Below are 22,215 nucleotides of genomic sequence, written 5' to 3'. Positions count from 1 at the left end.
AAGAGGAGCCTGCCCGGCTACACACCCTGTACATGGTGACGTATGAGCATTGATGGAAATATTGCTCCTTACCTCAGCTACCCATCTGCATTACTGGAGTGCCGTGCCTAATGCACATTCACCACTCCTACACCATGCTCCTCATCGGAGCTGTGACCACCCCTGTAGAAATTCCTTGCTGGACATTCTATGCACTTCTGCTGCATGTTGAAGCGAGCAGAGGATGCTGTAACAGTATTTTCCTTTACTTCTGGCATCCTTAGCTGGTGGTGGCCATCCTGGAGAAAAGATTGTGTTCAGCCTGCTTGTGGTCCTTCTGAGATCAGCAGTGGCCCTCAGAGTCATTCCAAATAAGCATACCTGGAGCGGTGTTGTGGTTCCAGAGGCAAAGGCTTCTCTTCTCCTTGTCCTGCCAGCCTGGTGCTGTCCTTAGCCTGTCCTGGTTGCAGCACAGGCATTAATCCTAAAGGCTTCTGTTTGTTTTTTCACCTCTTGTGTGGTGAGAGGAAGGGGTGTTCCGCTTTACTTGCTACACAGCTAAGCACTTCATCAAAAACAATTCCACAGTAATTACCCAGAAGTCCTAAGAAGTCAGAGCAGGTTTCCCCACCTGTGATAACAATCTCTTGCATTTTGTCAGAACTGTGGACTCATCCAAAGAGAAACAGTCTTTTCACCTCAGTGGCTGCTGGACTGGCTTGAACTCAGCAGCGTCTAGCAAAATCCCAAGTAATCTCAGAAAGGACACACAAAAGTATCAGCATGAAAAATTCCAAACGAGGGCCACTGCAAAGCCAGAACAATCAATTTATAGGGAAGCGCTGCAGCACAGTGCAGCACTGGAGAGGCTGAAGCAAGAGGCCAGTAACACCCACCTGGCACGCTCAGCAGCTTATTTGACTTTAAGGAGAAACAAAGGTTCACTTCTGACTTTGGGCACATTAAAGCGCTCACTGATTCTACATTTAGATAGACATTGGGCCTCACTTGTTTCTCAGCCATTAAAAATAACAACTCAATTATGTATTTTGTTTTTAAGATAATTAATAGGATTCCAATACTGTTTTTTCCCCCAGGATACTCAGAATCATAAAAGTCTGTCTGGAAAGCTGCAAACAGGCAGCGTGATTGGAACTGGCAGGCTTGACCTTGCTGCTAACCTCCTCTGTGAGCATCTCCTCTCCGCTTCTGCCCCTTCTCCTCTGTAGATCGACAGAGAAAAGGATGGCATTTCTCCGATTTTGTAGAGCAGCTGGGGTTTTTTTTTGGCTGAAGAGTTGTGATGTCTAAGCTACAGACTCACACGACTTCAACCCCGCCCCAAACCACGCAAAAACCCCAACCCTCTGCTTGGCATAGAGCAGAGTCCGGTGCCAAAGCGGCCACGTGCTGAAAAGGAACCCGTACGGTAAGGGGGTAGGGTTAGGGCATGCCTCTGCTCCTGGCGCAGTGGCCGGCTCCAAAGCAGCCTTTGCTCAGCGGGACCGATCGCTCCTTCCCAGGGTCCAGCTTCCAGAAGACCGTGTCACAGCCACGTCCTCTGCACAACCTCCCTTGCTGGGAGTTACTGGGCTGCTGGGTCCACCCGTTCACTTCAACACATTAGGTTGCAGCTATGACACATTAGGTGCTTTCTGAGCGGAGGGGAAATGGATGCTTTTCCCAAGTAGCATTCATTAAAAGCAACAGGTAAAGAGCCAGCTATGTGTCAGCAAGCCAAACAATTGGATGGGCCTGATCCAAAATCCCCTGAAAGCAATGGAAAAACTCCCACTGATTTCAAAAAGGCCCTTCCTGAATAGCAAAGTGAAATGTTACAGGGAATGTTATACATCATAGTTTATTTCCTTTGTGGAACTGAGTTCCACCTTTTCTACACATGCCAACAAACCTTCCCATGCACCCACCTTTTTTTTTTTTCCTTATCTCTTCCCTCCCTGTTTTGAAAAAAGGCTGATACCACCCGATTATTTTTCAGTGCTGTAGCTTAGTCATGACTGCCACTTGCTCCCACAAAGCAAACCAGAGAATCCTCCCCTCTTCCAGGAACCTCCGTGACAGCCAGGCAGTGGGAAGGAGCACGGTGAGGAAGGTGTGCTCCTGGCACTCCACACTCACCACTTCACCTCCTCCATCACCGTCAAAATTGTTCATCTCCTGCAAGGCTGGAGGGCAGCCTTGCTCCTGGGAAGAGGGCTCACCTGCCCCTCAGCACAGACTTCATGTTACTTTGGGTTTGCATGAAAACCAGGCTTTCTGTTCAGGTTTTTAACAATGCTTTGTATTTTGGGACTACAAAACCATATATATCAGGGCACTTCACACGATGTTACTTTCTTTACTAAAGGAAAAATCCCAGAGCTCTCACTTTTCAGCTTAATTTCTTCTCTTCTCCAGAACCCAAATGACTAAGGATTTGACAAATCCAGTGATGGCCTTGACATCTGTACCTATGACATGGGGATGGAGCTACAGTGCTCAGCAGCAAAGACTGCTGCAGTGTTATGCGAGGAACTGATCACCGTCTCCCACCCCAACCTCTGTGGGTGCAGTGAGCTCAGAGACAGTCAATAGGCTGCCCATTATCTCCTGTGTTTCAGTCAATGCTAAACTCAATGCTAGTGCTTTAAAAGACAGAAAGTAACAATAATAGACTATCATATCAGTGTTCTGCTTCACTGGAGCTAACCAGACCTGTTCCAGAACAAGCAATATAATCTTGCATGGGGATTATATTACTTGAGGGCATTAAATGCTGGGGAAAAAAAATTAAAAAAACCCCCAACCACCAAACCACAAACCAATCCTGGAATCATCTACAAAAAACCTACTCATAATCTAGGAGCTGCTTTCCCAATTCACATAAAACAAACAAACAAACGAACAAATAAATAAATAAATATCTCTTTCAAACAGAGAACAGCACCAAACGATTGTCATGCATCCGTGGGCACATTCTCACGTGGATATACCTGCACATGCTGCATGTGTCCCAGGATCACAGGACAGCTAATTCAGCAACAGGACATACGGTGCTGGGCAAACCATGACAAATGCTGCAGTGTGAAGGGCAGCCCATCTAACTGGCAGCAATATGGGAAGCCAAGCAATTCCAGTTCTCAGAAGCCTTTTGCCTCCTGGAAGGCTGTAAATAAAAGGGGAACTATCATCTTTGGCCTGAAGATTGTGGTGTGATAAACACAAAATCTAATTAATCAGGAGCATTATGGCTGATTTGTGCAAACTTGTGGCTAAGCAGCTATAAATTATATCACCATATTCAATTACTGGAAACAACACTTCCTGCGTAAAGCAACCTCTGCAGTCTGTAGGGAGATCTCCCAATTTCAAATGTTCGTTTGTTAGTCACTGCTTTAATTTTTCCACTTGAAAGGGAAGAATAGAATCTGTGCAGAGCAGGAAGTTCAAAAAGTCTTTCAATCTGGAGTGTTACACCATTTGGTCATCTTCACAATCTTTCAGCTCGTAACAAATACACAGAGTAAACAGGCATCTTAAAGATAAAGATACCTTGATTGATGTGCGGACTAATAAGAAGATTTTCAGTTTTCAGCCATTCCATAAAAATGCTGATTAAGTCAAAGCCAAAATGTTTCACCAGGATATACTGATTTTGATGAAGTTTGTAACTGAAGGTCTCCAAGCTCTAAGGTGGACTCTAGCCATTTCTTGAGAGACAGCCTGAACTGAAAACCTTATCTTTTCCATTGAAAAGCTTTGAATTTATTCCAAAGCAGAATGGAAACAAAATTTAACACTTCAAAAGTTGTTCCAAAAAGTTGAGGTCTTGTTTGGAGGCTGTCCACTATTATCCAAGCACACCTTCAATGTAAATTATCACCAGGAATTCATTCAGGATTGTATATACATGCAGACCCACGCATATGTGAGTGTGAGAAATGGCAGACCTAATGAAAGGAGCCAAAGGGACATCCCTTGAGAATACTTTATAAAGAATCCTATCTGGCCAACAATTGCAGAGCATCACTGCACTGCAGGTAAAATGTTAGTGTAAAAGCAAGACCTGACTGGACTGCAAGTTGATGCTTCAGTACAATCAGTGCTCCAAAAGGTACTGGCAGGATCAGGAATACCAGCTGTCACAGTGGCACTTTTCACAGGGCCAGAGGGGACACAATGGCAAATTCTGTCCTTTGGCAGGTTGTCATCCAAAGCAACTTCAGGCACAAAAGCTTATCGTGGCTGCTAAACCTCCTAGTGTGTCCTCTTGGAGAAGGCACAACGTTCTTCAAGGCACTAAGGCAGCAGAAACTAGGGGTATGGGACACAGAGACATCAACATGAGGGAGGCTGCAGGCAGGAATGAAACAAGGTACACTGAAGCCTGCTTTTATCTTGGCTGCCTCCATACCTGAAAGTCAACCCTGTTAAGCATCTCAACGGTTACTCCTGGGTCTGGCATTCCTACATGCTGACATGAGCATCTCTGCCTTGAGTCTTGCTGTATTGTATTGCATGACCCTTTGCTCCAGCTCCACTTCTCTCAGACTAGCAGAGTCCTCTCTCTCATGTCCCAGCACTTCACTGGTATTCACAGCACTAAGGCAAGAGACAACAAAGGCAATGGACAAGTGGTTATGGCAAAGACTTTGTGAACTGGAGAGTCCTAGACCTTTACAGTTTGCACTATCTGTAATTCCAGTGATTTATATCAAGTTACTCTGGCATGACAACTGTGATTGGCAGTAGTAGGTCCTCTTGGTTTAAATCCCAGGAGAAAAACTGATTGCCCTTGTCTGCTTTGGATTTATCTCCTTCAAACTTTCCAACATTATATCTTCAGCATTGTCAAGAAGGAAATGTAGCGTAGATAAGACACTGGCTGCTACCGTATTACCAAAAGCCACCTTTAATAAGGGTATGGGCAGAAACGGTTGAAAGGCTGATACCTGGTACTCACTTGTGCTTTCACTATTGCTGGCTCTAGAACACAGATTATGGATTTTACTTTAGATTGCCAAATGCTGGGGGAAAAAACCAACACTGCCACTGGGGCCCATGAATGGTGATTGATATCTTTTTAAGAAAGGAGGAGGCAGAGGCGTGCAGTGAATTAGTAGGCGCAGTGAGTTCCAGTGGTTGGACTCCTCATACTTTCATTGAAGAAGAGCTGTCAGAATACACAGTCTGCAGAGAGAGTTGGAGTTGGCTAATCCATGCTTAGCGAGGCACCCAGATGTCTATTTGAAGTTTGAAAGCACTGAGTTGATCTTAAAGGCCTGTACCACAGTCACTGCTGTTATGCTAATCTCAAGATTTTCTGCCAAATCAACTAGGAATGGGCAAGCTATTGGGAAGTAAATTATGTGAAAAAATAACAGATGGCTCTCAGCCATGTCCAAGAAATGACAAGCTCATCAGAAGGAGTCCCCTTGTTCCTCAGTCAGCTCTGAACTCAAGCACTATTCTAAACGGCACTGATGGCCCATGGTCCAGAGGGGCTTTCCCAGTAGCAAGGGCTCACTGGGTCAGACAATAGCCTCCCCTTTCCTCCCTCCCAATGTTTTGGGCAAGGAACTGTTGGGAAGGACATGTCTTGCTGGAGCTCCACCTCTTCAATTTCTAGGGCTGTGGATCCAGTATCTTTTATTAGCCCTGCTGTGGCTGACACGCTCACCCACATTAAAGTAAAGCAGTGGTGATAAATCGGATAGCTGTGTAAATAACATCCCATTTAGCAAACAAAGCAAAATTTCCAATACTATCAGGGAATGACTGCAACAGCAGTGAAGCTATGACTGGGCATTTATTAATGTAACTCATCTGCCAGATACTACCAGCAGCAGACAGGGCTAGGTTCAAAGCACCTGTGCTTTTTCTCCATGGTCACCAATGACACTGGAGCAAATGGCCATGCAAACTTCACAAGCAATACTTTCCCCTGCTACAAGCAGTTTGGAATTCTTAGTCTCTTATCTTTCATTGAGATCCTTAGTCCTTCCTTCAAATATCCTACCATCTGCTGTCAGCAGGGTGCTACCGACACCATTCAATCTGCTTAGGGATCACGTTCACACATAGCAAGACCCCATTTGAACACTGTTCAGGTAATTCTACCCATTTTGCAGTGATCGTATTAAACTAGCTTGCCCCTCACACATAAATGGAGGGCTTGAAGGCCATCCACCTCAAATTGCCTTCATGCCTCTCATCAGGGGAATGTCTTTGAGACATGTGGAGAGAAGAAAGGGTCATGCTTTCCCCAGAACTGCAAGAGGGTGAAGATAGTCCTGGAGGAAGTGAGGGACAGATCACTAACTGGAGTGAAATATCTCATCCAACACAGATTTGGGGAAATAACCAAAAAACAATAGTCAGTGCCTCCCATTCCATTACTCTTTTTATCAATATTGTGAGATTTATCAGCAGATCTTCAGACAAATAAGCAATACAGAGAGATTTTTTTTTTTTAATGGATAATGAGTACCTCAGTCTCCTTGCTGTCCTTTCCTTCCCACCCAAGATTGTCCCCCACCAAGCAGACCTTCAGAGGACCAGCCTCCCACAGTGCACCACCTGAGTGCTGGCACTCTCCTGTCCTGTCGGTCCTGTGCACTGCCTGGAAGTATCGAGGACAATTGGTAACATTTAGTTTACTGTGAGGTGAGACAAGGCAGGACACTGGGAATGAGAAGACAACCAGGAAGCAGGATGGTTATGCACATTGCAAATTCCTAGCTCCACCCTTCAGCTGTGCAGTGAAATCTCACGGAGGCAAATGTAAAGAACAGGTTCCTTCCTCCGTATGCTTCTTCAAAAGTGCAGCTACGGAGCCTACCTTGTGCTGAAGTTACAGACGATTTGCTGGAATAACTTGTTCAGTGCAGTGAGATTGTAACACGATCTTCTTCTAGTCATGACTGAAGGTCAGGATGACCCTTCCTGGGGCTCGAGCTCACTGCAGTGTGCCATCACTGATCGTTACACAAATACTCTCTCCTATGGATGAGCGCTTGATGGTCTTTTATGTAAAGTATTCTGGTACACGGAAAGAGAGAGACAGTTGGAATTAGCCTGTCTTGTCAATGACTGCATATGAGCAGCCTGATTTTCACTCTGATACTCATAGATAGGACTTCTATTATTGAGCCCCACACAGCCTTACAATTTGGGGATGAAAAGATAGAGGCTATAGCAGCCCTGTAAACTTTAGCTCTTAATAGCCTCATTAGCAGATTTCTTTATGAAGTAAATACTTGCTACAGCTTTATGCCAAAAAAAAAAAAACCCTCAAACAAAAAATCCAACAGAAAGGTGAGAAACAAAACAACAAGACCCGCTTTAGGAAACAGCTTAGAACACAAGACAAGCTGGGAAACTCCATTTTCAGTTGATCTCTGAGACAAAAATGAAAAGCTTTAAAAATACATTACTGCAATCGGCCAGGTGAGAGCCACAGCATGGAACACCCAGCTCTGGAGCTGTGTGGCTGTTGTGGGTCAGCCCCGGCAGGCAGCTAAGCACTGCACAGCTGCTTGCCCAATTTCCCCCAGCTCCAGCGGGATGGGGAAGGGAATCAAAAGGGCAAAAGTTAGAAAACTCATGGGTTGAGGTAAAAGCAGTTTAATGAGGAAAAAAAAGGAAACAAGGAAAAGCAAAACCAAGAAAAAAAAGTGAAGCAAAAAAAAGCCCCCTGCAACTTCTCACCACCAGCCAACTGATGCCCAGCCAGTTCCTGAGCAATGGCACCCCTAGCAAGCTTTTCCCCCCAGTTTTTATTGCTGAGCGTGATATCATATGGTATGGAACATCCCTTTGGTCGGTTGGGGTCAGCTGTCTCAGCTGTGTCCCCTCCCCACTCCCTTGTGCACCCCCAATATACTCGCTGGCAGAGCAGCATGAGAGGCAGAAAAGGCCTTGATGCTGTGTAAGCACTGCTCAGCAAGAACTAAAACATCCCAGTGTTATCAACACTGTTTTCATCACAAATCCAAAACATAGCACCATATCAGCTATGATGACGAAAATTAACTCTTTCCCAGCTAAAACCAGTACAATGGCTTTGATGGGGTAATGCAGGGTTGCCGGTATTATAAACTAAACTTCCTTCACTTCAAAAAATACTGGGCTAGGAACAGAGGAAATGAATTGACCGTCTGGATATTTACCCCTTTTGCTTCTGATATTTGTATTTAGAGTTGGCTGTGATATGCTTGAATGGCTGCTGACAGGTATGACAGAGTGTCTTTGATTACAGGAACGTTATCAGTTGAGGCACCGCCATCAAATGCTGCACAGTGAGTGCCTGCATCCGGCTGCCCTTCTAAGACTCCCTGTGTCTTACTTGTCTCTCTCCCTCTTTCAGTCATTTACCTTTCAGGCTGATTTCAGCATCACTGTTCCTCCTTTCTCCTCCCTGAAAGGATATTTTGGAACGTATGGCTGATTGCTGTCAGCTGTAATTCCTAAAAAATGCAAATGTGCTTCAGAGAAGAGGAAATACGGTATCTGTGACTCATCCAAACTTCAGGCAAATTCTCTAGTTCAAGGGGAAAATAAAAAGACAGGTCCTAAAAAAAAAAAAAAAAGTAGGAGGCCGGAATAACGAAGTTAAACAGGAAGAGATATTGAATACAGTCAACAGGCTTCAGAAGCAGCAAACGTCTGATCCACAAGAAAGTAACAATAGGCTGAGAAATTAATTCTTCCAGATGTACTGTACATCCTGCACGCAAGTAGAATAGCAGACCTCAGCTCACAGAAATGTACAGCCTATTTCAGTTTGCATGAGGACAGGCCAGCTTCTGACACACACACACACGTGCGCGCGCACACCCGGAGCAGCACCTGGCCCCCACACAACTCCACGGACTGCCGTGTGAGGCTGGGTGTTAGCACCTGGCTCTCTACCAGGAACCCTCTTGCTTGGAAACAATTGTGTGGCCCTGTGGTATTTCCCTTCTGTTTCGATGGTGTCCCTCATGTTGAGTCACTGGGGTCAGACACGATGGCTTTAAAGGGACGTGGGTTGTGCGTGTGCAGGATCAGTGGGACAAATCCTTGTCATCCTTCCGCTGCTGCTTTCAGTCCCATGAAACAATGCCGCTGTGTCACCGCCCGCCTCGCAGTGACAGCTCGTACACATCGCTCCCTGTCCCTGCCCGTCCTGAGGACAGCAGTTCATGCAGCACACTCACCCTGGGCTTCTGCGCAGCTCCTGGCGGCATCGAGGTGGTCACTCTGCTGGTTTATGCAGCATTTAGTACTGCGTTTCACGAAAGACATCAATAATTATTAAAGTCAGGGTTTGAGTGCACCATTCTACCTGCCATGGCATAAACAGAGTCCCAGGTGATGCAGAGGAAGTTGCCCCAGACTCTGCTGGCACGAACAAGAGTAGAGGCAGCCTAATCCCAAAGCAATACAGTACTTCCTGTTCCAGGTCCCAATGCGTACATCTGCAATCCACGTTTTTCATCTCTATAATGACCTAACAGCACAGCAGTTGCTGGTGGGCTGGAAGTGTTTCCATGGCAGACTGGCTTTGCAACAAAAAAGCATAACAGGTGGTTGCCTAGGGCAGCAAAATATTAGGAGCTACACAATGTCAGTGCAGCGTGTGAATGGCGGCAGGTCCGGAAGGGCTGGATGTTCTCCAGCCGTGCTGCCCACCACAGTGTTGGATGCTCCACGTGCACGCACCTCTCCTCGGTTCAAAAGGTGCAGTGCCAATGATGAGCTTTCACAGCAAAGGCACGGTCAGTAAATACACAGAAGGACCCGTATCATTGAGTATTAACAGGCTTAAGGGGAAGCTATTGCTTTAATGGATTTGTCAGCAATAAATTTTTTCCAGGCAACTAAAAAGGGACTATCCCCAGGGTACCCTGCTACTGTCCCTTTCACTGAATGCCTAAATTGACGACTACTGTATTACTGTCCTGGTTTTCAGCTGGGATAGAGTTAATTCTCACAAGAAGCTGGGAGGGGACACAGCCAGGACAGCTGACCCAAACTAACCAAAGGGGTATTCCATACCATGTGACATCATGCTCAGTATATAAGGGAGCAACTGGCCAGACAGGAGGGATCACTGCTTTGGGATAGGCTGAGCACTGGGTTCCAGGTGGTGAGCAAATTGCATTGTGTATCACCTGCTTTGTATATTCTTTTATTAGTAGTAGTGTTGTTATTTTCCTCTTCCTTTGCTGTTCTATTAAACTGTCCTTATCCCAACCCATGAGTTTTACCTTTTTCTTCCAATTATCCTCACCATCCTACTGGGGGCGGGGAGGAGTGAACAAGCGGCTACGTAGTACTTAGTTGCCAGCTGGGGCTAAACCATGGGAATTACTTAAATAAAACTGATTTCCTGCAGAGAAAAATTCAAACCACGTAGTTCACATCTGCATTTAGATGCAAGTTTCCACTGAGTTTGGATCTAATGTTCATTGTGCTCATTTAAGGTAGAGGCCAGTCTGAGCATGCAGTTCAAATCTTCCCAAATTAGTGCTCAGGCCTGTTATTTCAATATCAAGCCATCTCCAGGTTTTTCTGTACTTTAAAAAAAAAAAAATTATTTAATTTTTATTTTTCCCTGGGAAAAGTGCACATGTAATCTCCAACCACCACAAATTATATAGCCAAGTTTCCTAAGTTTGGGGAATTCAGAGAAGGGCTGACACATTGACAATATGGGGGAGGAGGCTTCCCCTAGGAAACGCCCTGCCTGATCATGGTGTCGTTCATACCACTGCTGGTAACCCACCAAGCAGCACCCTGCCTACTGAGTCACTACTCTGATCTGGCATGGGGGCTTAGTGTTCCCACTAGTTTCAGTGCCTGGGGTGCCCTCGCTGGTTCCCCATGCAGCTTTGCCCCAAGGGTGGACTGGCCCAAAACAATTTGCAGCTTGGTCTGAAGGCAGTTGCATGACTGTCAGATGATGGGGGGATGCAGGTCCATTTATTCATGAGCTACTTCTTCTTTTTTCCTTTCTTTTTATCTTTGTGAATACCCGTGGGGTGCCCGCAGGTCCCAGCAGTGGGAACACCGAGGGGGCGTGCCCAGGGGTGAGGGGTGCAAAGGAGGAATGGGGTGCTGGGGCCGGGATGGGCAGCCCTGGAAACCTCACTGCGAATACTCCCAAAGTATAACAAACAGGAAAATAGACCGCAACCGCTATTTCCAGAGGAGAAGGTAACAGCTATCAAGGAAGAGCATGCAAATCATGGTGAGGGAAAAAAAAAAAACCAATAAATCCAGGCAGCTGCTGTCTCACTGGCATAAGCTTCCCTGACCATGTCTGTTCCTGATGGGCAGATCTGCTGGGAGCTTCATGCAAGCACTGCACAGGGTGGCGTGCCCAGGCCAGACAGAGGGTAAGCTGTAAAGGCAGCAGCTTTCAGCAGGTGCTGCGAAAAGCCATCCTCAGCAACCACCAGAGGAGGGTACTGGGGTGATGCCTTTTGTGTACCTCATCCTCTGTGTTTTGCTGCCCAGGTTTCCTCAAGAGCCTGCTGAGGGAAGAGTGAAAGCAGCTGGAAGGGAAGCCAGATGCTGCCCTCCAGCTCGCACAGCCAAAGCTGCTTCCCCACTTACAGCCACTGCTGCTTCTCCCTTTTCTCCTGTGGCTTCCTCAGCCCTTGCATGTCTCCCTTAATTCAGCCAAGTATTCATTGCTAGGGGAAAGCTTGAAGGGTAACATGAGGGTAAACGCTGTGCCATCCAGCCATGAATTTTCCTCCATGCATATTTTTTGAACTCAGTGCTGGCTTAGCACAGTTACAAAAGTAGATCAGATATTAGGAATATATTAGGAAAGAGGGAATGAAATGGAAAGAAACCCCACAATTATGTTGATACAGTTTTGGGGGCCAAAAGTACTTTTTTGTACTTTTTAGGGGCCAAAAGACCCAAAGTACTTGAAGATGAGATCAACTAATGTCCTGATTTTGGCTGAGATAATTTTCTTTCTAGTAGCTAGTATGGTGCTGTGATTTGGATTTAGTATCATAATAATGTTAATAACACAGAGATGTTTTTAATTGTTGCTAGGTAGTTGTAGTGTCTACACTAAGTCAAGGACTTTTCAGCTTCCCACGCCCTGCCAGGTGCACAAGAAGCTGGGAGAGCACAGCCAGGACAGCTGGCCCAGACTGGCCAAGGGGACATTCCCTACTATATAATGTCAGGCTCTGCATATAATTGGGAAAGATAGCTGGGAGACAGATTCACTGCTCAGAAACAGACTGGGCATCAGGTTGGGTTTTTTTCCTTCTGCATGCGGTGAGCAATTGCATTTATGCATCACTTTTGTCATCATCATTAATATTCATGCCTGTTATTGTTATTATTGTTATTACTACAATAATATTCTCTTCTTTTGTTATCCTATTAAACTGTCTTTATCTCAACCCACAACTTTTTTTTCCCCCATTCTTCTCTCCATCCCCTTGGAGGGGAGGGGTGAGCGAGCGGCTGTGTGGTGCTTCATTACTGGCTGGGGTTAAACCACGTCAGCTACGGGTTACTAAAGAGTATTATGTCAGACCCCGGAAAATAACCTGAAAACAACTAGATATTGGAAGAGAGGAGCATGGTATGCTGTTGCCCCAGCCTTATTCCTCCCCATGCCTCTGCCTATGGCACAGTCAGAAACCAAATCGTGGGCCTGAACTGGTACAGCTGTTCCTATGTCCTTACTTCGGTGCATCAGTCACACGCAATGAACATTCAGTTAATAACCCAGCCAGGACAGGTGTTTGCCAGAGCTACGCAGGGACATGCATTTCTGTCAGTGTAAAATAGGGATAAACCACCATGTTCTTCTAATTCACACAAGCAGAAGTGGTGAAGCAGGTTGTGCAGGATTCTGCTCTCACCCCTGGAAATCTGCTGACACTCATGAATTCCCCTGCTAGGAGACCAGAAATGAGGCTGGAGGTGCAAGGCTTTGGCAGATTAGACCCACAGGGTTTCTGAATTACTTGTTCTGCTTCATTCCTACTCTTTCCTGTTTGTGAAATTCATTCCAGTTTTGAAAGGTCAAGAAACCTTGCAATGTTATGTTTAACTAATTGACCACGTAACTTTGTGTTCAGGCTCCCCAATTGTTTGGACACGGTCAGGAGTGCCAGGCTGATTTTTGTTAACTGGAACATCATGTCCAGAACTGGAGGGACTTCCAACATTGCTACTTTGAGTGCTACAAGTAGCTGGGGAGCGTCAGCCTGGCCTTGCTGCTCTCAAGTAGAAATGCCCTTGTTTCCAGCTTGTGCTGGTGGCATTTGGGTATGGTTTACTGAAAGCAAGTATTTAAAATCATAGGTGGTTCCAAAAAACTTTTCTGCTTCCTGCCACTTCTTCCAGGGGCCAGTTTTCCTTATTTAGCTCCAAGTATAGTCCCTCCTCTTCTGCCTGCTCGGGCACAGTCGGACCAGGGTGCCTCCAGGAATTGAGATTGCACATGGAAGCCTCTCACCCTTCTGCCCTTCCTGATCCCTGCTCCCGCAACAAACCAGTACTCCTCTCACATTGCACCTCCATGTTGCTGCTTTTTCCTCCATACCCATTGCTAGGAAGGATGGGTTATAAAGATACTCATGTCACCAGAGTACTTTCTGGAGAGGTTGGTTGGGTTTATGTTTTTGTCTGGAAAAAGAAGTGGCATGCTGATGGAGGCGCTTTTTTGACTCTCTCTCTCTGTTATTTGGTATTTTTGTGAAGTCCCAGTTTCTAGAATTATGTACAGGGATCACAGCTCTCATTTTACAAAAACACAGTGAGCTGTTATCCTCATAACTATAAAAAGTGAAGCTTGTATCTCCAAAACCAAGTGGCAAATGACATCTTATGATTCTTGAAATCTTACTGTCTTGAAGACAAAATGATGATGTTAGCAGTTACAGCAAGGGTTCTGGTTATAATTTTGAATATTTAGAATTGGTAGTGCTGTCTTTGTGCTTTCATGAGCACAGGGAATGGAGGACACTGAAAAAATCATTTCAGGCAGCCTGGGGCTGAAAGCAGGACAGTTTCTACTCCAGCTTATCAGCTGCTAGAATAGTATCCTCCTGCCTGAATGTGCACTCCTGAATGAATAATATCCACTGAACCTGAATATTTTAGTTTTGCAACTTGAACAACAATCAGAATGCATGTTTTGTAACCCATTTCCATCATAAGAGAAAATAAACCTCCTAGAAAATTAGCAAGAAACAACCCTTTCACTGAAAGGCTGACACAGGACTAAGCAGGACATCTTGGGTTACTGAATTCAGTCTCACAGGTGCCATTTGTCACTTTCATAAATTGATGCAATTATTCTTTAAATTATCTGGGTTTTTCTCAAGTCTCTTTTCCTGATAAGACACCCCAGAATGTCTTTCCTCTGATGGTTTGTCAGCTTGCTTATATGCAGCCTCTATTTAACTGTGGCTACTTTGTAGCTATTTGATCTTGCACCATCTTTGTCCTTTAACCTACATAAATCTCCTTCCGTAGTGTTTATTTGTAGATAGCAAGCACATGGCTTCTCGGCCTTTGTTTTACTCTCTTTGTCTCTTCCTATCTAACAGACTTCCCTCACTCCTTCCACACTCCACCCCCCCCCATCTTGCTTTTTTCTTCAACGGGGTTGACTGGGATTGCATGTGATGTTTCCAGAGTAGGAGTTCAGGGTTTTTTTTCCTGTGTTGACATTAGTATTCTTCTAATTCAGCACACTGAAGTTCTGGGGGTTTTAGGAAGAAAATATAAATAATCCCAGTTTGCAACACTCAAATGTATGATAGCGCAGCACTTAAATTTGAAGTAGTCAAGCAACGTAAAAGAGAAGAAGCTATCATTTAAGATTCTAAATCATCCATCCATAAAAGGATGCCAGGAATCTTTAAAACCCAGGACCCACCCAACAGCCAATGAAGTTTATGGGTAATTGAGCACAGTCTATGCAAACCAGGATAGCAGCTGATTTTACACAGTACCTTCCAGAGCTGGAGAGTCTTAAAGTTCTTTAACTAGTATCACTTCCCCGATGGCTGCATTTAGTATATTACACCTATAATTAGCAATGAGAGGCTAGGGAATACTTCCCATAGGGCCTGTCTCCTCAGAGGGACTTTACCCGAGGATGTTGAGATGTGCCTAATACACCTCTGTAGGGCTGGCTGTGAGAAACAAATTCAATTCCCTTTTCTTTCTGCAGGTACTCAAGCCCATTTCTCTCACCTCCTGCAAGAAGGGTGCCCAGCCTGCTAGCTTACGGGCTTGTATGATCCATGGTGCCTCTCCCACTTTACAGAAAGACCAGAAGATGCATTAGATGAGGGAAAAGCAGTAAGCGTTTGAATGATTCTGTAATCCAGTGACACATGTAGGCACTGTGTGGTGACAGAGGAGACAGGCAGACTGGATACTGGGTCTTGTATTTTATCCTATGTACTGGTTAATATGAAATAGCAAAACATGGAACAGGGATCAGCTCTAGATCTCCTCTCCCAATCACCTAAATGTGATGCATTGAAAGTTGCAAAGCTTTATGTTCTTCTGTGGATCTGCTCCTAACTCCCCAGCAGTAAAAGAATGATTCAGAATACACTGTTTCTCCTGTCCTGTGTTTCCACGTCAAATATAAGAGGAGATGACTGTTTACTCTTAGAATAATTTTGGATAGACTAGCAACATGCTACTCCTACGCGCTCATCAGCAAGGCAGAAGCTTCTGAGAAGATATGCCTTCCTTTACAGGCAATTCATACAGTTCCATTAATGTACTTTGGCTTTAAATGGGTGCCAAGTCAGGCAGAAAAAAACCCCCAAGCCCCACAGATTAATTACATACAGGCATTAGTGCTCAGCTATTGTAAGTTTGCCTACTCTCATCGACTTTAGTGAGAGTACACTGGTTCACATCAGTACAGATGTGACCTTTGAGACTGAAACAATCCCAGATTCTTCTCCTATTATTACAAATTTACTGGAATCTCTAAGACTTCACTCTGACAGCAGTGCCTCTCCACAGACAGTAATAGCTCATCAGCCAACAATACAGCTTCCCGTCAATTAGCTTTTAAGAGGAACAGAGAGGAAGCACCACGTATGACTTTGTGCATTTGGTGATGTTCAACCCACTTAATTCAAACCCACTGGATTTACTGGGTTGCATATCACAAACACCCCAAATGTGTGTGCAGATCTATGCAAAAGAGCTTTCTAGGCAATCAGTAAAAACTCACATTGGGGAGCATCTGAGTAAGCATAAGAGAAAGATTACAGTGTGTAATTCCCAGAAGACTTTAATGTGTTTATATGTGGGATGAAGAGATCATTTGTATTTTATTTGCTTATAAAGCAACCTTAAATGTCTGCTTGATTAAGAAATTTAGGTAATGTAGACCTTGAGTATAGATGAGTGCCATTGTTTGTAGGGCATTCACCACTGTTTTGTGGGAAACCAAGGATAAGCAGAAGCCATACAATAATTTTTTTTACTTTAGCACTGGGCATTAACCACTCCTTTGATAGCTGAAGTTTTCCATTTGGAGAAAACAAACAAATATTTTCACCTTGTACCAGTGATGACTTTCTTACAAATCAGTAAAGGTCCAATGATGCCTAGATAGGCAGGACCACCCAATGCAATAGCTACAAAGATCCTTACTTACCCTAATACATGGGAAGTCTGCCTGAGGATGTATTTGAGACAGCATTACTTTGATTCCCATCACAAATAACCTGTGTCCTGGCTGCCTAGCTGACAGTCTGATGGTGCTACGCCAAGACATTGCTGTCCAGCTTCAGGGCTCAGATCATGTTAGATTCCCTCTGGCCCAAAATCCTCTTCTCCCCAGAGTGGACCCGGGCCCTCAGTGCTTGGAAACGAACAATGCAGAACGGGGTGGTTTTGTAGCTCCTTTCACAGCACTGAGTCTGGGGAGTTCCTCCGCACCAGCTCCCTGCAGCTCTCCTGGACCATTTGCACTACGTGGTGCAAATACACAGTAACACCTGAAAGACTACACAGTGCAGGAAACAAATGGAAAGCTGCCATGTGCTAAAGAGGAAAATAGGATTTGCTGTTATGGCAAACATACGCTTTGTGCCAAAGGTTGGATTGCAGGGATCTTGCATACCTTTTCAATGCAGACAAGACTGCTTTTCAAAGGTTCATCTGAAAACTCAGCCAGACTAAACTGCATGGTCCTGAACAGGCCTGGTCAGAGTTTTCTGTAATTCAGTTTTCCCAATAAGAAGAGGGAAATTATGCTTAAACAAGCAAACAATGAAATCCTATGTTTCTAGATGAAGTTGTGTTTACCAACATCGAGGAGAGTTAACTTGTATGTTCTTAATTCAGCACCAGTATTTCATGATAAGAAGTGCGGTTAGCACTTCTTTTCATTCTTCAATGCATAGGTCTATTAAGTGATTTCACGACAACCTTTATTTCCAATGGTTTATTCTACTAAGCCAGCTCTTTCCCCTGTCCATTTAGTTTACTATCTTAAAATTCACATATTTCCATCCCTCTTTCCAGTATAGAAAGGTTTTTAAAAAATATCTGTATACAGGCAAAGAGTAAAGATCACATCTGTCTTTAAAAAGTGTTGGAAAAATGTCTGAAAATTTAGATGCCTATCATCAAAACTTCAATTCGGGGGGGGGGAGAAAAAAAAAGAGTAGATCTATTTGTTACAAAATATTTGTTGATGGGAAAATGGAAATGAGTAGCAGCCAGAATGGACTTGTTAAGAAAAATAATTATGTCATGCCAATATAATTTCCTCCCTGTAATGGGTAACAGGCTTTGTAGCTAGAGGAGAAGCAGTAGGAGTCCCATATCTTTATTTTGTTATGTTCCTGCCCCTGGTTCAGGCGACATTTTCATAAGCAAGCTAGAGTGCTGATGAAACTAGTGCAGGTTGCGTGCAAACCTGCAGAGAGCTACACTCAGCAACTACATACTCTGGTTCATGATTGGAGTGGAAAGAGAAACTAAGCAAGGTTTTGTAGGTATCTATCCAGGATCTAGTCCTGCCTAGTGATTTAATTCATGATCTGGAGGCCTGAATAGAGAAGGACCTGATTACGTCTGCAGAAGATATGACTCTGGAACAGACCACAAGTAAGAGAGGATTAGAATTCAAGGTGATTTTACAAGTGTCACCCAAGGCTTTATAGACAGGGATGTTGTCTGCAGGACATACAAAGCTGCCTCTCTCTTCTGCCCAGCATTTGTGAGGCCCCAATAGTTGGTCCCTACAGAAGCAAGATTGAACCAAGTTATATATTCAAAGAACTTTGTAAAAGGTATGAAATAGATTTCCATGGAAGCTGGTTCCACTTCTTTCCTTGAACATCTTTAGGAAGAGATTAGACAAACATTTAAGAAATGACTTAGGTAGACATGATCCTGCCATGGAACACACGGAAGAACTAGAGGAGCTCTTTAAGTCACATGCCACATTTCTTTTTCTCTTTCAATTTTTCTCCTTGGTGCCCACAACTGTTCTGCTAGGGAACAACAGAATCCAAAAAATGTTATTTGTTCACCTCATTTCTAAATACAGTGCAATTTTAGTAGCCACACACAAAGCGGTATTTCATGTTACCAAATTGTCAAATTCCTGCCTTGGCTTTTAAACTTAAGAGCTCATCTAAATTAGATGAAAATTAGGTCACTTGATTTGTCTGGCCCCAGTTTATAAGCGGGTTTGCTGTATTAGTTGCCAAAAGTAGTAAGTGCATACAAACACAGAATGCCATAGAATCATAGAATCATTTAGGTTCAAAAAGACCTTTAAGATTATCATGACACAGTACCTACACATTAGCCCCCATCCTTTTGAAGATGCTTGACCCTTATGGATCTTCACACTGACTTTGCAGCTTTTAACATGAAGTCTTGCTTCCCTTTTCACAAAGCCTCTGCCAACACACTTCTGAGGGGAGCCTTTGAGCCTTTGGAAGGCTGCTTTTTTTTTTTTTTAATCATTTTATATGCTTCATGATAATAAATAAGTCTTCACAAAAAATTCTTAGGGAAAAGCAGAAAGTCAGAGGCAGAACTCCCTCTGGTAATTCGCCATGCCAGTTTTTTTGTTAAACAGAGTCAGATGCTGAAGGAGCAGGTTTCCAGGTTCAAGTTGACAGGTCAACTATATCTGCTATGTTCAGCTTCTCTCTTTATCAACTCATAGCTCAGAGACTGGAGGGGGGAAGATGATATGATAAATAGGGTAAAAGAAAGATCAACTACAACATAAGTGAGACTCTCACCCTCTCAATAGACATGGAAGAATCACTGAGGAAAATTAGTATGCTGAGCAAGTCCAGGGAAGTTACTGAGGCAAGGTGTCAAATAAGTTCAATACCAGAGAATTTATCTGATGGAAAGACTTCAACCAGACAGAAAGAGTGCACTCAAACCTGAGCAGCAACTCAAACAGTGCTTCTGAATTCTTAAAGGAAGTTCCTAAAATCCCATAGCATTTGGAGGACCAGAATACTCCACTCAAGAAAAATGGGCCTAGTGGCAACTCTGTAGGAAAAGTATATAAACCCTGTAAAGACTAACAATAGGTATTCTAACTCTGTATCTAGATCCAAATTCTCAATCTTCCAAAGACTAATGATTTGCACTAGCCCATTACCCCCCAAAAAAAATTCAAGGTATGAACCCAAAATAAAGACTAAGGCACAGTTTGTGACTATAAGCCTAATTTTGCCCAACGGTAATTTCTAAGAAGTGCTTATATTACCATCTACTTATCATAAATTTCACAATGAATTCTGTTGACCAGCTACTCCTTTCCCTATGAGGCCACTCTGTGCTACTTATGTGTAAGGCTAAGCACACAGTGCTTGTATACCCAAGCCGTCTGTAAAATAACAGGCTCTCTCCATAAGCATCTAGCGGCTGAACACTTCGCTCACGTGTGTCTCTGGGAAAAGTCTCAGCAGCAGGGCTTCCTGCCTGAGGAGTAACATTCATCAGCAGAACCATCTGCAGGAAACTCCCACTGTCCAGCGTTATTTCATTGGAGATAAATGTTGTGGTGGTCTTTGGTACAGGAACATTAACTTCAGCCCAGGTTATGTTGTTCCAGGCCTCAAATCAATTTTTTCTGCTTACATTTCAATAATGTTTCAGTCTATTACACACATGAGCAGAAAACACCCTGACTCGATAACCTTAGGTGCCAGCTGATTCCATAAACAATCCCACCGCCTTCAGTGATGAAGTAGCAGAAGGCCCTTCATTCTGGGCAGTACCTAGTCTGGTCTCTCTGAATCTCCATCTGGCAGTGCCACTGTTTCCCCATTAATAGTGCATTTAGGGATCCTAGATGATTAATTGAGTTGAGTGGATGAGATGCCTGATTTCTGACATTAGAAAGAAGTTCCCCCCCGCCTTGAAGTTTCTGCAGGTAGGACTTTTTTCTCCTACCAGAAGGATATTAACATAAAATTGAAAGTAAATAGAAACCATCAATGATTACTTCTGCATTACACAAAGGAAGACATTTCCTCACTGGGAGGGTAGCACAGCACAGAAAGTCTGTGTAGGCTCCATCCTTGGAGGTTTCTCAGGACCCAAGGTAAACAAAGTCATGGCTGATCTGACTTGGTGCTGGTGTCAGCACTGCTTGGAGTGGGAGGTTGGAGTAGGTGACACCCAGTGGTTCTTTCCATCCAACATTTATGTGATTCTGTGATTTTTACCCAAAAGGATCAACTTCTTTCAGATCTGCAGCAAACATACAATATAATGCAGTTTGATTTTTGCTTCCCTCAGATACACATACATTTTCAGCAGTCATCAATTATAAAAGTCAATTTCACAGTCAGTAAATGGTTCATTTATTGATTCTCATCTACTAAATCCAAGCAGCTCCACAAACAACAATATACTAGTGATATACTGAGGGCTAAAGGAATTATTCACATTTACAGAGAGAAAAAGCACAAAGCTACAAATTGACAGCATCTCTTTGGTACTGGAGCTATAATTTCAAATGTCAAAAACCTTTGACATGCCTCACAGATTACATCTTTAGGAAAGTCACGCTTCTCCTTAAAAGCCAAAATGAAAGGACTTTTACCCATTTTGAATTATAATTTCAGCAAACTCTTTAGGCTGCAATATTTAATCTATTTCTCTGCGGTTTGAGTTACTCATGCTGCCAAAGAGCTCTGTATTAGCAGAAGCTGATCTCTAGTTTGGAATTCTGCATCTACACCCAAAACTTAAATAGAAAGGAGGAAGATTTAAAAGTATAATTAATTAATAGCCCATATCAGGACCTTGACTTGCAACCCAAAACACAGGCTTAAGCTCCACTCATTGCAAAATGAAGCCCTGAATGCTTTCAGCCCCTGGGATAAAGGTCCTCGTGGTTCTCCAATAGCAATGCAAAGGACAAGAAACATATGACTCCTCCTGGCTGGGTTTTCATCTTTGCAGAGGGAGCATGCACAGCAGATAGCTAGGTTATAGCCTGCACCATTGTGTACCAAACCGTATCTCATTACAGCCCCAGTTCCACTCAAAAGCTACCATGAACAGGCCTTAGGGAATCTAGCAAACAGAATGGAAATGCATTTTCTCACAGAGAAACCATTGAAGTTAGCAGTCTGTTAGGAACTAGATATTGCTTCTAGATTTCCTGCCTGCTGCTCCGACAGTTTTTCCTCCACATTTCTCCAGAGTTGTCCTACAATGCTCGGAAGTCTTTAGCCTCCTGCTTAAGCTGACTTCACCAAGCTTTAACTCTCTCATGTGGGAAAGCCAAGCACATCCATCCATCCATCAGTGCATGAAGGACTAAAGCTACTGTTGACAAAGTCAGCATTCTTTCAGTGGTTGCAGTGGATCCTGGAACAGACTGTGAGTGACTTTTAATAGGAAAAAAAATGAGCAAGGATGATTTTCCAGATATAGAATCCAGGCTGGAACTGTCTGTATGTAGTGACTGTTCCTGTGGTACTCCTAAATGACTAAGGAACCGGTTGTAATAGGCTGTCACTTTTCACCTTCAGGTCCCCACTATGTGCCCACCATACCGTGGTGGGGTTGACTGATAGTCTTCACCATCCTGAAGTTAGGGAATGTCTTCTGTGAAATGGATGGAGTGACTCTGGTTACAATCTCAGCACTTCTCTGGAGGTGGGAGCACTTTGGTTGAACATTAACAATTCATGAGAAATACGCAAGCAAGAATGCAAGCGA

The sequence above is a fragment of the Grus americana genome, chromosome 3 (assembly GCF_028858705.1).
Source record: "Grus americana isolate bGruAme1 chromosome 3, bGruAme1.mat, whole genome shotgun sequence".
Classification (NCBI taxonomy): Eukaryota; Metazoa; Chordata; class Aves; order Gruiformes; family Gruidae; genus Grus; species Grus americana.
Note: the sequence above shows the minus strand (reverse complement) of the source record.